Source organism: Artemia sp. Qi Xiang Cuo, chromosome 11, assembly GCF_049724085.1.
Source record: "Artemia sp. Qi Xiang Cuo chromosome 11, ASM4972408v1, whole genome shotgun sequence".
Taxonomy (NCBI): Eukaryota; Metazoa; Arthropoda; class Branchiopoda; order Anostraca; family Artemiidae; genus Artemia; species Artemia sp. Qi Xiang Cuo.
The window spans coordinates 31,415-50,017 of record NC_142804.1 but is presented as its reverse complement, the minus strand read 5'-3'; positions in this window follow the sequence as shown (position 1 = coordinate 50,017).

Here is an 18,603-nt window from a genome sequence, read left to right as displayed (position 1 = left end):
AGCATTTTTAATATTATACAGACAAAGATTACAAGCCTTGTTTGAACTATTTAATACAGAAATACAAAAATTAAAACAAAGTACGACGCGAATTTTTGAAGTATTTTTTCGAAGAAGCAAATATCGGAGATCGACAAGCCTAATTCCCATCATAGGAGAACTCACCTCCCGCCTTTTTGGTTTAACAACGGAAGAAGACCTGAATATCCTAAGGGAAAACGTGAAAAAGTTGAATAATGCCATGAACGTAACGTTACATGTCCAGAAAATACAAGCAAGCGTAGCTAACTACCAAAGAGATAAAGTCGAAATGATATCCAAGAAAATCTCAAAAACTGTAAATGTAATGAATTACTTAAGGAATGAGGTGGATCGTGTGGTGACAGATTCAAGCCTTACAATGGTATCACTCGACATAATTACCATGTCATTATTAAATCTAGCAACAGATGTTAGCAAGTTCGAGTTTGCATTATTTGCCCTCACGGGAGGAACCTTGTCATACGACCTGGTAGACCCTTCCAACTTAAAAAGCATTCTAGATGAAATTAAAACACACCTAACGTTTGGTTTACATTTACCTATAGAAGCAGAGGTGTCAAATTTATTCTTTTACTATGCAAAGCTAAAAGTACACGTCACGGAAATAAATGAACAATTATTCGCAGTAGTGACAATTCCATTGATAAACCAACAATCGATATATGACTTGTACAAAATCTCGACCTTCCCCGCTAACATAAAGAAAACGAACTCATTTATGACTATCACACCTGAAGCTGACTATTTACTTGTTGATCAAGATAGACGAAAATATGCCCTAGCGAGCCCCCAAGATTTAAAGGAGTGTGTCATTCAAAAACCTAGTTTGCCAACTTACGTTACCTATTTACAATGTCAAGTCTGGATCTTGTATGTTAGATATATTCTTAAAAGACACGCAACAAGAAGAAATACCCAATTCGTGCGAAGCCTTAATAGTAAGTAATAAAAAAGAGATATTCGTACAACTTATAAACGACCTTAGGTTATTTTCTGTTCCAGGCGAAACTGTTGGAACTTTATCAGGCTAGAATAATACAGAGAAAATTGACCAAAGCTATAAGACCAAATTACTGCTACAAGATGTGGGTTTGATAACCAAAAAACAAGGATGTCGACTTGTAACTAAAGAATCAACAGTTCAAACACCGTTAATTACCACGAGTACGAATATAATAAGTCCTAAAATAATCAATTTTAAGGCAATCAACCTATCATATACTATCCCAAATATAGAGAGCGAGGAAATAAAAACCTCAATATGGTCAAAAATAGAAAAGAATAAAGGAACGTTGACACTTACAAAAATAAAAGAAGCATTAGATTCCCAGATCCCCCTATTTACCTATGAAGACCAGAGATTAATGTACGTAGATTAGAGATACAGATTGTTCTCAACCAATTTTTGGTGGAATGTACTATTGACTACATGTGTCATATTCGCGATTTCCTTGACTATGAGGGCCTTACTGAATTTCGATTATGAAAGAGTTTTAAGAGTAAGAAGGCAAATACAAAAGAAAGACCACGGAGAAGTGGCAGAAATGAAAAAGTCAAACCTAGAACCCCATGAAATCGCTTAAGCGAAGAAAAAGGTAAGACATTAGAAGACGAGTGGATATATTGAGGTCTCCATTCGTCCTTACTATGTCTATCTCCCTCCATGTAGTATCGTTTACGTAAAACCGTGCGGCTATGACGCTGCAACATGCGTTTCTTTTACAGCACGGACGTGCGTGAACAATGCAGGCATGAAATGTGTTGTAAAGTCAGACCTCAAATTTAATAATGTAGCGTAAAAATTTGTCAAACGATTATTGTAAATTTATGTAAAAGTAATTAGATGTTAAAAGAAATTTAAATAAAGTGTATGTAATAGTGTATGTCAGGGAGCATAATGAGAAAACCTTGCCTTAAAAAAATTCATCCCCTAGATCATTATTATACTATTATAACCTAGGAGAGATTTCTATGTTTTAGAAATCCTAAGGAAAACCTCATAAATGTTTCCATCAATGTAATAAAAATGTCATTTTGTTAAGAATCAATTTGTATGTAGAGTAATACTAGTGCATTTAAATTAATATTGTCTTGAACCGTATTCAAATACCCAGTAGATACATGACCTATTTGTGGCATGATTACACATCTTCAAGAACATGTGTTCCTACCGAGCTATTTTATTTCAAGCAATGGAACAGAATGTCAAATAGTAATCAGGCCAATGCATAAACCAGTACAAGGATATCTCAGTAGTACCTATTTTCGTCACGCTTCGACCAACGAACAGTACTCGCCATAAGGCCCAAGGAAGCCTGATCCAAGCTTCGCACACCAAATTACGGATACATTTCGATCAAGGAAACGATGATCGTTCAACGAAGAATAATTTCTTCAATTACAAATCATATTATGTATCAGGTAACAAGTCTCAAATATCCAGTACTTTATAAACATAACAAACTTGAGAATTCTATTATCTAACATAAGACGTAAATGAATATATCATCTTTAATAATAAGATTGATGAACCCAGTTTACCACGTAGAGTGTGTTAAAGAATCAAAGTAAGAAAAGCTTTACACATTGACGATCTAAACTTCAAGTCATCTTCGAATATTTCTCCATTATGAAGTTACAGAGACATTGGAGACATTACCGTAAACATTATTAGATAATTTTTGAAATATCAACTTGAAAACAGAATCATAGAAATTAAAATAATTCTACTGACAACCCCTCAGTGACATTGTGCTCCTACCACGAAACATAGACAGTTTGTTAAAGGAGTTACTAAAGTTTGATGTCGACGCGCTCCAAATTCAAACATCATTCCCCCACGATTTACAAAGGAATCAACATATAAGTTAATGGAAACTAGCCATGCATGAACAATTTTATGAACTATAATATTTAAGTGCACGAAGAAACAGTTTTACCAACAAATACATTATCTCCGTAATAAAAGTAACCGAAAAGTAACATGCTATATCCCGCTGTTTTTAAATAATCAGCATCTCTGTCATCAATGTAATCCCAGTGCTAAAGACTTTAACAACAAAGCACCCCACAAGACATTTAAAAACAACAGGTGAGAACGAACCCTAATGGCGAAATTCTACGCACCTGCAATCATAAATCTAATCAATTTATCTAAAATAAACGCATCTATGATGTGACACTAAACTGTGAAGAAACTATATACAACGTATCCTTTTCTCTTGCAACAACACTAGCGAAGGACCACAAATTACAGAAGAAAAAGCCAATACATAAAAGGTCACGTATATTGATAAAATAGGTTTGAACTTCTATTACGTTTTGTTAACTTTAACAGCTTGATAATATTGATACTGTATTACATAACAAAACCCAGTGAAAATATTTCTATTACCAGTGAAAATGGTAATCCAATAATGAGTGTTACAAAATATTCATGTATGTACCATTATATATTTAAGTATAATCATGTGCTGTATTGTCGTATTATTCGTTTAATTTAGCATAATATAGGGAACTCAGTTGTTTTACAGCTAGCTTAAAATAGAAAAAATATAAAAGATAATCTTGAAAAAAATTTTTTTTAGTAGTAGTAGAATAAGATCAAGCTTACCAAATATTGTTAGAAATATAGTAATTATCAGTGTTAGATGTAAAAAAAAAGAAAAAAAAACCTTGGTGTAAGTAACTATCCTAGTCTGATAGAGGAAATTTAGCAGACTATATGAATTACACTAGGAAAAGTAATATAGAAAGAATTTTAATCGCTGAATACCAATTAGATTTATAATAATATAAAATCAGTTTAAATTGTATGAAACAAATAGCAGGCAAATTTCAAAATAATTTAAAACCCGAAGGCAGGCAAATACTAAGAACGGGACGTTATTCAAAAACAGGATTGGTGAAATGTACCATGTACAACGTTTACTTTAAAATATGAAAAGTTTACTTTATTCTAAATATATTTCCGATGCAGATTAAACCTTAATTGTTTGAAATTCCGTTTCAAACTCCCATTTATAAATCAGCCAAATATCCCTTTGAAAAGCACCAAATAAGAGATAATTAAATTCGAAGAATTCCAAAACCTACTTTTGTTGTACTCTGTAGAGATTCGCATTCTTTGTTCTACAAAACAAAAGGCTCTTGAACATTTCAGACGCTATTGACAGATTTCAAAGCCTAATAAACTACGGGCTTTTTTACAAGCATAATGCTAATGAGATGGATTGGAATTTCACAAAAGTATTAGACAGACAGAGTATGACATTGTCTAAAACTTAGTTTGAATTATTATTAGAAATATGGGTATTTAGTGATTAATATTGCGAAAAAACTATTGGGTAGTTTTGGCTGCATAATGTCTGATTTTGTCAGCATAAGAGTAAAGTGACGGGCCCTCCGAGAGGAGATGGGCCAAATAGAAAATAGTGATTATTGCTCAGAATCAAAACCAATGTTATATAGTGTGAAGAAGTGTTTTTCCAGGCATTATGCATTAGGCATTATGTTATGAGCATTCTAGTAAGATTATTATATGATTGTCATTCCTGTATTGAACATTCTGGTATTTGCCATTGCTTACTGAAGTTCGATGCCGTATGTTTAATCATGCAAGTCTAATAAATCTATTACTTTTCTATTTTTACAGTTTTAAGTTATATGTTTTATGTTTTGAAAATTCATTCCCATGGTTCTAATTCATATCCTTCAATTAGGGAGGTCAAGGCTTGGCTAAAAAAATGGAATTGTCAGAGAAAAACTCACAAAAAAAGATATAAATCTTGATTATCATAGTTTTTTCCAAAGACAATACTAGAATTAATATGTATACTCGTTCCCATTATTACAATACATATTATTGAATTAATGAGTGCATAGATTGGAAAAAATAATGGGGATTTCATGGTCAAAATAACAAGAATATAACTTGATTTGTCTTTTAAGTGTTTTTTTCCAACGAAAATAAGACAAAATACCATGAAAATACGTTCCCTTGGTTCTAATTCATATCCTTCAATTTGGGTGGTCACGGATTGTCTAAAAAAATGGAATTGTCAGGGAAAAACTCACAAATATAGCTCTTTATATGGCTTTTCAGTTTTATTTCATAAGATATTTCGCAACATACGATGACCCATCTTTAACCTTGTTTATACTCTTTTCCTTCTCTTATGTTGGTATATTCTTTTCTAAAAAAATGGATTATTCATAGACTAACTCACAAGTATAGAACTTATGCTGGAAAATAATTTTTTTTCCCTAAGGACAAAAGAACAATACGATTTATATGCTTTACTATTGGAATATGCCATTTCCGTAAATTATGATTTTCAAGTCGATTCTAAAAAAATTGTATCGTAGTAGAAAAACTCAAACTAATATATCATATAAATGAATTTCAGAGTTTTTTTCAAGCGGCATAAAGAACCAAGCGTTGATTACAAGAGCAATGTTCTATCTTTATTGTCCTTCAAGGAATGAGGTCAAGGCTTGGCTAAAACAAGGAATTTTCAGTGAAAAACTCACAAATATAGCTCTTAATCTGTCTTTTCAGTGTGTTTTCAAACGAAAATACGCAAAATTAGATTCACATTAGGTCCCATTGGTATTTTTAATTTCCTTAAATTTTGTAGTTATAGGCGTTTCTAAAACAAATGTAATTTTTAGTTAAAAATTCACGAATATAGCACTTAATGTGGCTTTTCAGTGTTTTTTTCAACGAAAATGCACAAAATTCTATGATTATACGGTCCCATAGCTCTCAATCATCTCTGGCACGGCATTACGTGATGGTGTGGAACTAAAATTGGACTTGTCCGTGACACCCTCAACAATTTCGCTCGTTCTATGGCTTTTCAGTGTATTTTCCAACAAAAATAAGCAAAAAACGATGAAAAAACGTTCCCAAGGTTCTAATTCATATTCTTCAATTCGGGTGGTCAAGGCTTGGTTAAAGAAATTAATTGTAATTTAAAATCTCAAAAATTTAGAAATTTTTATTTCTTTTTTGTTTTTTTTCTAAAGGAATTAAGAAATATACGATGAAAATACGTTTCTTTGGATATTATTCATACCCTTTAATAAGGAAGGTCAGGGCTTGGCTAAAAAATGGTTTTGTCAGTTGAAAACTAATATATATAGATTTTAATATTGCTTTTCAGTTTTTTTTCAAACAAAAATACGCAAAATACGATGAAAAAACGTTACCATGTTTTTAATTTATATCCTTCAATTAGGGAGGTCAATGCTTGGCTAAAAAAATGGAATTAAAAGAAAAAAATTAAAAAATATAGAGCTTAATATGGTTTTTAAGTTTGTTGTCTAACGAAAATACGATGAAAATACGTTCTCATGGTTATAATGGATATTCTTTAATTAGGGAGGCCAAGCCTTTACAAAAAAAAGGAATTGTCAGTGAAAAACTAATAAATAGATCGATTAATAATTCTTTTTAGTGTTTTTTTTCAACAAAATAATGCAAAAAACTATGACAATACTTTACCAGGATTCTAATTCATATCCTTCCATTAGGGAGGTCAAAGCTTGGCTAAAAAAATGAAATTTTCAGAGAAAAACTCACAAATATAGCTCTTAATATGGCTTTTCAGTGTGTTTTCTAAAAAAAATACGAAAAATAAGATCAAAACACGTTTACATGGTTCCAATTAATATCTTTCACTTAAGGAGTTCATTGCTTGGAAAAAAACAATGGAGTTTTCAGTGAAAAACTCACAAATATAGCTCTAGATATGGCTTTTCAGTGTTTTTTCCAACAAAAATACGACAAAATAAGCTGAAACCACGGTCCCATGGTTCTAATTCATATCCTTCAATTATGTAGGTCACAGATTGGCTAAAAAAATGGAATTGTCAGTGAAAAACTCACAAATACAACTCTTAATAGGGCTTGTCATTGTTTTTTCCATCGAAACCAAGCATTATTCGATTTTCATTCGTTAATTTTTTTCTAATACATATCCTTCTCTGTTGGAGCTAAAGTCTTTTATAAAAAAATGGAATGGAAGGTTAACATATACAGTACGTAGCACCGAAAAGTTATGTTAATTGTTTTTTCCAAAGATAAATATCAAAAAACGATGTACTAGCGTAACTATTATAATAATCCCTAACCTAAAATTATTGATTTCAAGTATGTGCTAAAAAAATGGTATCTTAATAGAAAAACTCAAACATAACTATATTTAGAATGAATTGAATTGTTTTTTTACAGAGGCATAAAGAACAAAGCGATGATATCAAGTGCAAAGTTCTATCATGAATATCCTTCACGACGGGAGGTCAAGGCTTGGCTAAAACAAGGAATTTTCAGTGAAAAACTCACAAATATAGCTCTTAATATGGCTTTTCAGTGTGTTTTCCAACGAAAATACTCAAAATACGATTAAAATAAGGTCCCAATTTTCTTTGTCCTTTATTTCAAATATGTATGTCAATTCTTTGCTAAAAAAAATGGATTGTTCAGAGAAAAATTCAAGAATATAGCTCTTAATCTGGATTTTCAGTGTTTTTTCCAACTAAACTACACAAAATACGATTAATAAACGATCCAATGATTCTAATTCATATCCTTCTAGTAGGGAGGTCAAGGCTTGGCTAAACAAATGGAATTGTCAGTGAAAACTCACAAATATTTATCTTAATATGGCTTTTCAGTGTTTTTCCAACTAAAATACGCAAAATCCGATGACAATAAGTTCCCAAGGTTTTATTTCATATCCTTCATTTAGGGTGGTTAAGGCTTGGCTAAAGAAAGGACTTGTTATTTAAAAAATAACATAGATTTCAAAGAATATGGATTTTAAGTTTTTTTTCCAAAGTAAGCAAGCAAAATAAGATTAAAAAAAGTTAATTTTGTTATAATTCATATCCTTTAATTAGGGAGGTCAAGGATTGGCTAAAAAATTTAATTGTAAGTGAAAAACTCACAAATATAGCTTTTAATATGGCTTTTCAGTGTTTTTTCAAACAAAAATACTCAAAATATGATGAAAATACGTTACCATGGTTCTAATTAATATTCTTCAATTAGGGATGTCAAAGCTTGGCTAAAAAAATTGAATATTCATTAAAAACAAAAAAAATATAGCACATAATATGGCTTTTAAGTTTTTGTTCAAAAGAAAATAAGAAAAATAACATGAAAATACGGTCCCATGGCTCTATTTAATATTACTTAAGTTGGAAGTTCAATTATTGGCTACAAAAAAAGGAGTTTTTAGTTAAAAAAACACAAGTATATAACTTAGTATTGCTTTTTAGAGTTTTTTTTCCAAAAGAAAAACTAAAAATACTATTAAAAAAAGGTCTCCGTTTTCTCATTATTATCCGTAAATTAGGGTGGTCAATGTTTGGATAAAAAAATGGAATTGTCAGTGAAATACTCACAAATATAACTCTTAATATGGCCTTTCAGTGTGTTTTCCAACGAAAATACGCAAAATACGATGAAAATACGTTCCCATGGTTCTAATTCATAACCTTCAACTAGGGAAGTTAAGGCTTGGCTAAAAAATAATGGAATTGTAACTGACACTCTCCCTATTTTCTCTCTTTAAAGTTCATTTCAGTGTTTTTTCCACCGAAAATACGAAGAAAATGCTATTCCTTAATTCTAAAGCAAGTCCTGCCAGTCAGAAAGATAAAGAGTGTCTAAAAAAATAGACTTGTCTGAAAAATTATCAAGCAAAAAGATATGAGCATGGCTTTTCAGTGTTCTTTCTAACCAAAAAACGCAAAATACGATGAAAAAACGATCACATGTTTTTTCGTCATATCTTTAAATTAGGGAGGTCCTTGTTTTGTCAAAAAAAAGGAATTTACCGTGAACAAATCGCAAATATATCTTTAGACATTAACTTTTGTTGTTTTCTCAAATGGATAAAAAAAATGAAAGATGAACAAACTATCACATGGGTTTAATAAATATACTTCAATTAGGGATCTAGATTTAATGCGAAAAAAAAAGGAATTGTAGGTAACTTTATAAAAAATAGATAAAAGCATGAGAATTGTCAGGGTTTTTTCCAGCAGAAAAATATTACACTATGATTGCAATAAGTTAACCTTTGTATATATAATATCCTGAAATACGCTTGGTCAAGGCTTGGCTAAAAAAATGGAATTGTCAGAGAAAGTAAAAATTTTATCTAAATTTGTATTTATTTTATTGGTTTTTTTCATAGATAAATCTAAACATATTAGTTAATAACTTGCAAATGTTTATAAGTATTTACTTTTAATTAGGTTTGTCAAGTATTTTATAAAAAATGGTATTTACATAGAAAAACTATAAAATAGAGAACATTATAGTTCTTTTCTTTGTTTTTCCCAACAAACATAATACCAATAAGATGTCTTTTACTCTACATGTTACGAATAAATATACTTTTAGTTTGTTAGTAAAAGCTTGTATAAAAAAATGAAATTTAAGGTATAAAAATGAACAATAAATATCTTCATATTGATGTGCTATGTGTTTGTCAAACGTATATACGACAAAAATGATAAAAATACGTTCCCACGGTTTTAATTCATATCCTTAAATTAGGGAGGTCAAAGCTTGTCGAAAAAAAGGGAAATGTAACTGAAAAACTCACAAATATAGCTCTTAATATTGCTTTTATTTTTATTTTACAACGAAAATATTCAAAATACGATTAAAATACGTTCCGCGGGTTCTCATTCATATCCTTCAATTAGGGAGGTCAAGGCTCGGCTAAAAAAAAAGGAATTTAAATTTAAAAAATAACAAAAATATCTCTTAATATTGCTTTTAAGTGTATTTTCAAAATAAAAAACTCAAAATACGATGAAAATACGTTACCATTGTTATTTGTAAATTCCTAACACTATTGAGTTAAATTCTTTGCTAAAAAAAAAGGAATTAACAGTGAAAATCTCTCTTCAATAGCACTTAATATGTAATGTCTATGTTTTTTTCCAACGACATATCGCAAAATACGATTAAATAACTTACCTTTGTTTCAATGAACAGTACGTCAATAATGTAGGAAAAGGCTTGGCTAAAAAAATGTAATATACAGGGAAAAACTCACACATATAGCTTTTAATATTGTTATGGGGGGGGGGGGGGGTGGATTAGCTTGGAAATTAACTTAGGATTTCCTTAGGAAGTGACCAACTTAGCCCGAGTGTCGTCAATCCAGGCATATAAACATCCATCATGAAATTGTCAGGTACCTTGGGAGCGTTACCAATGGATAGCATACGAACTAGAAGGCTACTCTTGAAAACTAGATACGAACATATAAAATAAAACTGTAAAAATAGAAAAGTAATAGGTTTATTAGACTTACATGATTAAACATACGGCATCGAACTTCAGTAAGCAATGGCAAATACCAGAATGTTCAATACAGGAATGACAATAATATAATAATCTTATTAGAATGCCCATAACATAATGCCTAATGCATAATGCCTCGAAAAACACTTCTTCACTACTATATAACATTGGTTTTGATTCTGAGCAATAATCACTATTTTCTATTTGACCCATCTCCTTTCGGAGGGCCCGCCACTTTATTCTTATGCTGACAAAATCAGACATTATACAGCCAAAACTACCCAATAGTTTTTTTGCAATATTAATCACTAAATACCCATATTTCTAATAATAATTCAAACCAAGTTTTAGACAATGTCCTACTCTGTCTGTCTAATACTTTTGTGAAATTCCAATCCATCTCATTAGCATTATGCTTGTAAAAAAGCCCGTAGTTTTTTCTGCTTTGAAATCTGTCAATAGCGTCTGAAATGTTCAAGAGCCTTTTGTTTTGTAGAACAAAGAATGCGAATCTCTACAGAGTACAACAAAAGTAGTTTTTGGAATTCTTCGAATTTAATTATCTCTTATTTGGTGCTTTTCAAATGGATATTTGGCTGATTAATAAATGGGAGTTTGAAACGGAATTTCAAACTTAATTAAGGGAGTTTGATCTACATCGGAAATATATTTAGAATAAAGTAAATTTTTCATATTTTAAAGTAAACGTTGTACATGGTACATTTCACCCATCCCGTTTTTGAATAACGTCCCGTTATTAGTATTTGCTTGCCTTCGGGTTTTAAATTATTTTGAAATTTGTCTACTATTTGTTTCATACAATTTAAACTGATTTTATATTATTATAAGTCTATTTGGTCTTAAGCGATTAAAATTCTTTCTATATTACTTTTCTTATTTTAATTCATATAGTCTGCTAAGTTTCCTCTATCGGACTAAGATAGCTACTTACACCAAGGTTTTTTTTTCTTTTTTTTTACATCTAACACTGATAATTCACAATGAGAGCACAATGTCACTCAGGGGTTGTCACTAGAATTATTTTGATTTCTATGATTCGGTTTTCAAGTTCATATTTCAAAAATTATCTCATAATGTTTACGGTAATGTCTCTAATGTCTCTGTAACTTCGTAATGGAGAAATATTTGAAGGTGACTTGAAGTATAAATCGTCGAGGTATGTTTTTCTTACTTTGATTCTTTAACACACTCAACGTGGTAAATTGGGTTCATCAATTTTATTATTAAGGATGATATTTTACATCTTAAGTTATATAATAGAATTCTCAGGTTTGTTATGTTTATAAAGTACTGGATATTTGAGACTTGTTACCTGATACACAATATGATTTGTAATTGAAGACATTATTCTTCGTTGAACGATCATCGTTTCCTTGATCGAAATGTATCCGTAATTTGGTGTGCGAAGCTTGGATGAGGTTACCTTGGGCTTTATGGCGAGTACTCTTCGTTGGTCGAGGCGTGATGAAAATAGGTACTACTGGGATATGCTTGCACTGGTTTATGCATTGGCCTGATTAGTATTTGACATGCCGTTCCAATGCTTGAAATAAAATAACTCGGCAGGATCACATGTTCTTTAAAATGTGTAGTCATGACACAAATAGGTCATGTATTTACTGGGTATTTGAAGACGGTTCAGGATAATGTTAGTTTAAATGTACTAATACTATTCTACATACAAATTGATTCTTAACGGAATGATATTTTTATTACATTGATGGGAACATTTAGGAGGTTTTCCTTAGGATTTCTAAAACATAGAAATCTCTCCTGTGTAATCATGATATAATAATTATATAAGATATTAACTCTTATGAAGCAAGGTTTCTCATTATGCTCCTTAGCATACACTATTACATACACTTTATTTTAATGTCTTTTAACATCTAATTACTTTTACATATATTTACAACAATCATTTGAACAAATTTTTACGCTTCATTATTAAATTTTAGGTCTGACTCTTCAACACATTTCATGCCAGCATTGTTCACGCACTTCCGTGCTGTAAAAGAAACGCATGTTGCAGCGTCATAGCCGCGCAGTTTTACATAAACGATACTACATGGAGGGAGAGAAACATTAAGGACGAATGGAGACCTCAATATATCTACTTGTCTTCTAATTTCTTACCTTTTTCTTCGCTTAGGTGATTTCATGGGGTTTTAGGTTTGACTTTTGCATTTCTGCCACTTCCCCGGGGTCTTCCTTTGGGATTTGCCTTCTTATTCTCAAAATTCTTCCATAATTGAAATTCAGTAAGGCCCTTATAGTTAAGGAAATCGAGAAAATAACACACGCAGTCAGTAGTATGTTCCACCAAAAATTGGTTGAGAATAATCTTTATCTCTCATCTACGTACATTAATCTCTTGTCTTCATTGGTGAATAGGGGGATCTGGGAATCTAAAGCTTCTTTTATTTTTGTAAGTGTCAACGTTTCTTTATTCTTTTCTATTTTTGACCATATTGAGGTTTTTATTTCATCGCTCTCAATATTTGGGATAGTATACGACAGGTTGATTGCCTTAAAATTGATTATTTTAGGACTTATTATGTTTGTGCTCGTGGTAATTAACGGCGTTTGAACTGTTGATTCTTTAGTAGCCAGTCTGCATCATTGTTTTATGGTTATCGTAACCACATCTTGTAGTAGCAATTTGGTCTTATAACTTTGGTCAATTTTCTCTGTATTATTGTAGCAAGATAAAGTTCCAACAGTTTCTCTTGGAACAGAAAATAACCAAAGGTCGTTCCTAAGGTGTATGAATACTTCTCGTTTATTACTTCCTATTAAGGCTTCGCACGAATTGGGTATTTCTTCTTGTTGCGTGTCTTTTAAGAATATATCTAACATACAAGATCTAGACTTGACATTGTCAATAGATAACGTAAGTTTGCAAACTAGGTTTTTGAATGACACACTCCTTTAGAGCTTGGAGGTTCGCTAGGGCATATTTTCGTCTATCTTGATCAACAAGTGAATAGTCAGCTTTCGGGTGTGATAGTCATAAATGAGTTCGTTTTCTTTATGTTAGCGGGGAAGGTCGAGATTTTGTACAAGTCATATATCGATTGTTTGTTTATCAATAGAATGGTCACCACTGCAAATACCTATCCATTTACGTCTGCGACATTCATTTTTAGCTGCGTGTAACAGATTAATATATTTGACATCTACTGTTACATCGGTAAATGCAAATAGAACTGTATATGCGTTTTAATTTCGTATAAAATGCTTTTTAAGTTCGAAGGGTTTACCAGGTTGTATGACAAGGTTCCTCCCGTGAGGGCAAATAATGCAAACTCGAACTTGCTAACATCTGTTGCTAGATTTAATAATGACATGGTAATTATGTCGAGTGATACCATTGTAAGGCTTGAATCTGTCACCACACGATCCACCTCATTCCTTAAGTAATTCATTACATTTACAGTTTTTTAGATTTTCTTGGATATCATTTCGAATTTATCGCTTAGATAGATAGATAATTTAATACGAAATATCACAAAACGGATAAATAGTCGCATTTACAAAAAAGTTATGAAAACTATTTGTTGTAATTTTCAGTGAAGTATTGTCGGAATGAATTTTTGTAGCGTTTCGTGGCACTTGGATTGCTTGGTTGTAGTTGGTTTGTGTGGCGGGTCTTTGGTCGGTTATCTTGTCTGATATCAGGTGGGAGAAGGTCGCGGTGTTTGGGGGAAGTCAAGATGGACTGGCCAAAGCTCATGAGGAGCTCGTGTCTTCTTTGTTCAAGTGTTGTGAGTTCTAGCTTCGCCAGACATTCCTCATAGGGCAATTGGCTGTCTCCTAGAATGATGCGCAAGGCTCTCTTTTGAATTGTTTCGAGCTTATTGCTCTGCTCTTTTGTGAGACCAGGATGCCAGACAGGGCAGGCATATTCTAGGATTGGTCGCATGTGGCTCCTATAGTAGGTGACCAGGGCATTTTTGCTGAGTTGAAAGCGACGTAGCTTTGTCAGTGACCTAAGCAGAGGCATAGCCTGGGACAGCAAGTGATTTAAGTGGTCATCCCAAGTCAGTTTATCATTGAAGATAACACCCAGGATCTTAATTTTGTGAACTGCCGGTATGCCGACGTCAGGCAAGGCCGGTACGCTGTGCTTTAAGAAGGAAATTCTCATTATTGCCGACTTGGTCCTGTTGATGCTGAGTTTTCTTTCTAGGTAGTCCCGTTCGAGCTTCACGACCATTTCTTCTAGGTTAAGGATTTCACACAGTCTTTGTAGCAGCATCATTGTTAGGTCGTCTGCGAACTTCGCTCTGTCTCTGTGCCATTTAGCTATCGTGTTGCAAAGCAACAGGAAAAGGGTCGGACCTATTTTTGTTCCTTGAGGAATTCCACATGTAAGGTCTGTAGAGTCTGACAGTTCACCTTTGTACCTTGTTTTTTGCTTCCGTTTTGAAAGGAAGCTTTCTACTATCTTTCTCAGGAATTCGTGAAAATTGGTCATGGACTGTAGAATCTCCTCGTGGCTAGACGTATCGAACGCTTTCCTGACGTCCCCTTGAAGGAGGTCGACAAATGCCCCGTCAACTTCTAGGTGACTTAGGATAGTCTCGACGATCTGGATAAGGTAGTGACTTGTACTGCACCCTCTTTGGAAGCCATACTGCCGGGAGTCAATTACTTCGCTGAGTTCCTCCAGAAGCCATCTGTTTATGAAAGTTTCGAATACTTTCGAGAGTAGCGGAGTGAGTGAGATCGGTCGGAGGTCTCCAAGTTCTTTGGGGTTTGTGACTTTGGGAACAGGGATTACGACTGCCTCCTTGAGTGGCTCAGGAAACGTCCCTGTTATCAGTGACTGGTTGATGATGGCAGCTATAGGCTCTGATAGGTAAGGAGCGTTTTCTTTGAACAAAATTGACGGTGGATCCGCTGGGTGAGTGGCTTTCCGCGCAGGAATCTTTTCTAGGACCTTGCACACTTCAATAGGCAGAACGACTGGAATCTCAGATATCTTGGCGCTGACTGCACTCGTTTCGGCTGAAGGGTTGGATCTGCAGATTTTGGCAAACCACTCATTGAGATCATTTGCAGTGACCTGTTCACCTTTATCATTTTGTATGTGAAAGGTCGTCGGGCGCTGGGGGCTTATTAAATCTCTAACTGTCTTGTGGAATGAGCGGGAGTCGGAGTTTACTGTTTTAGAGAGCTTTTCCCCATATGCTTTCTCAGCTTTCATACATTCGTACACCACGGTGTTCCTCATTTTTTTCAAGCGCTCTCTGTTGCCTGAGGCGTGCAGTTTATTACGCTTCCTGATGAGTTTCTTGATCTCTTGTGTGACCCATGGTTTGTCCGTAGAAGAGCGTTTGACACGTTTCTCTGGGAAGCATGAGTGGTAAGCGCTGGTTATCTCGGAGTTTAAGAGTCCAACCATCTGGTTAACGTCAGATAATCTGTACAGTTGGTACCAGTTTTTATTTACGCACCATTTAGAGAATTCTTCTTTTCCTGGTGTAGTCAGAGGTCGGCAGACGAATGTTTCCTTGGTAGCCGTTGGCTTGGTTCCTTTGGGCTTCCACAGTACAGAGAAATGTGCGCTCCTTCCGAGGCTGGGGCTCGATTCGGGATCGTGGTAGAATTCTCCCACATCTGTGAAGATGAGGTCGATAGTTGATTTTTCCGTAGTAAGAATTTTTACTACCTGCTTCAGATCAAGAGATTGACTGATCCAGCGCCTGTCCAGATCATTAAAGTCGCCAAGCAATACTATACCGCTATTAGGATACATGTATCGAATATCGTCGATAGACTTTTGGAGGTGGTTGATTAGGGTTTTGCGGTAAGCGGCTCGCGGTGGAAAATAGAGGACTCCGAAAGTTATTGACGAAAACGCTCTTGGCAGTACTTTGGGTTTGATTTTCACCCAGAGCAGCTCATAGGTATCTGTGTGTTCAGCGACTGTCAAAACTTCGTGTTCGATATCTGCATTTATGTAAACACCCACTCCACCGCCATGTGTTATAACGTTGCCATCTTTATCCGTGCGATTTTTTGTGTAAAGGTCATAGCCTGGAATACTAGCAGTCGATGGGGTAGTGGACCAAGTGTCTGTGACACAGCAGACCCCACCCCTCTCACAGTTCACTCGAACTATCTGTTCTGTGATTGTTTTTAAGATTGAATTTGCTTTAACAAGCATGACTCTTGGGAGTTCAAAAGGAGTGCGGTGAGGAGGTTTAGAAGGTCTAGGGGGGCTTCTGGTCTGGTGGTGAGCGTGTTGCACTTGACCTGAGGAGGCTTCCTCATTCCGGTTATGGGCAGAGCTTTCGGCTCTCTTGAGCCTTCTTTTCTCGGCCTGAGACTGGAGCTGGAGTGGGGTGAGATCAGGGCCTATGTAGATATCGCGGCGGGTGAAGGCGTCATCAGAGGTTCTCAGGTTCCGAGCGTTTTTCAGGATGTTATTTCGTTTCACAGAGGTTGAAGTGTCTTCTCTGAGCTTGACGAGTAGTTTTCTTGGTCTGCCGTTGTCGCTTGGTCTTCCAAGGCGCCTAGTCTCAACTATATCCCCCGTTTCCAGGGTAGCTCCCAAATCGTTGGTTCAGCAAAGGCCAAGAGCTATCTGTGCGTCTGGAGTTTCAGACTCTGGGACCCCTGATATAACTATATTGAATCGCTTTGCTTCTCGCAGTTGTTTTTCTTTTTCTGCTCGTAGGAGGGTTTCAACGGTAGTGTTTGCGGAAGGCGCTGGGCTGGGTGTATTTTGTCTAGAGTCTGTGGTTCCATGTTGTGCTACACGGGAGTACAGTGCTTGATCGCCTGGGAATGGATTTTGATTTCGCTGTTCAGGTATTCTGCAATCCGTTAGGAGTCTGACTTGCAGTTGCAGTTGAGCTACCTTTCGCTTGGAGCAGGACGAACACTCGTATCTGAAGAGGCTTAACTGTGGGTCATGGAGTTTTATCGCCAGGACAATATCGGAGTGGATCCCGCGGCAGGAGGCATGCTCCCACTCATTGCAGAAAAAACAGCAAAAAGATGTACTGGCTTCGGCCTGGGTATGACAATAGTTGCAAGTTTCGCTGTGTGACTCAGTTCCGTTAGGAGTAGCATTTGGGGCAGAGGCCGTAGGAAGGGGTGCATTGAGAGTTCCTCGAACTTGCGTGGGCCTACTTTCCCTGATAATCAGGGGTTCGTCGTTGACTGGAGGCGGGGTTTGGTCCGAAGACGGGGCGTTGCAGTTTTCTCCTCTGGCTTTTGGATTCCCTAGGTTTTGTTGTTTTTGGCTGTTCGGTGTTCCCACTGCTGCTGTTTTGGGTGTGTTGGCAGCTTCCTTGCATCGATTACATTGCCACTTTCCAGACGCTTTGGTAGTTAGCTACGCTTGGTTGTATTTTCTGGACATGTAACGTTACGTTCATGGCATTATTCAACTTTTTCACGTTTTCCCTTAGGATATTCAGGTCTTCTTCCGTTGTTAAACCAAAAAGGCGGGAGGTGAGTTCTCCGTTGATGGGAATTAGGCTTGTCGATCTCCGATATTTGCTTCTTCGAAAAAATACTTCAAAAATTCGCGTCGTACTTTGTTTTAATTTTTGTATTTCTGTATTAAATAATTCAAACAAAGCTTGTAATCTTTGTCTGTATATTATTAAAAAGGCTTAGTGAGTTGATATTTTTTGGGCGTTTTTCTCGCTTAGGTCAGGTAATGGTTCAATATCTTCTTTTGCTGGCTCGTTGGCCATTGCTAATCTAGCACAAGTGCGTTTGCCGTCTATGGTCCAACACTTCTTGTGCACGTTATCATTTTGGTCCGCTTTCTCCTAATTATTCTTATTTTCTTTTGGTTTAACAACTTGTACTTTTATTGTTTGTGTCTCGGTATGTCTTACTTGGGTCCTTGCCCTTAGGCCCATAGTAAATATGAACTTCGGCTGGGTGCGCGTAAACGTGGGCCCTTTAGACCAAGTCCATTTTGTTATTATTGTTGGTTTTAGATAAGTCAGTTTGGTCAAATTTTTGGGTGATTGTTTACTAAGTGCGCTCATTTCTGGGACCATGTTCGTCGTAACTTCCGACAATGAAGATTGTATTTCTCTTATTGATTCTTTATAAGCAGGCGTGGTTGTTTTTGTGTCTTTTTCTTTCCCTTCGGTATTATCTTGCTGTGTATTTGAAAATTTCAACTCTTTTAGGTTAATAATTTGTCTGTAGTCTTTCACTTTTGCGAGTTT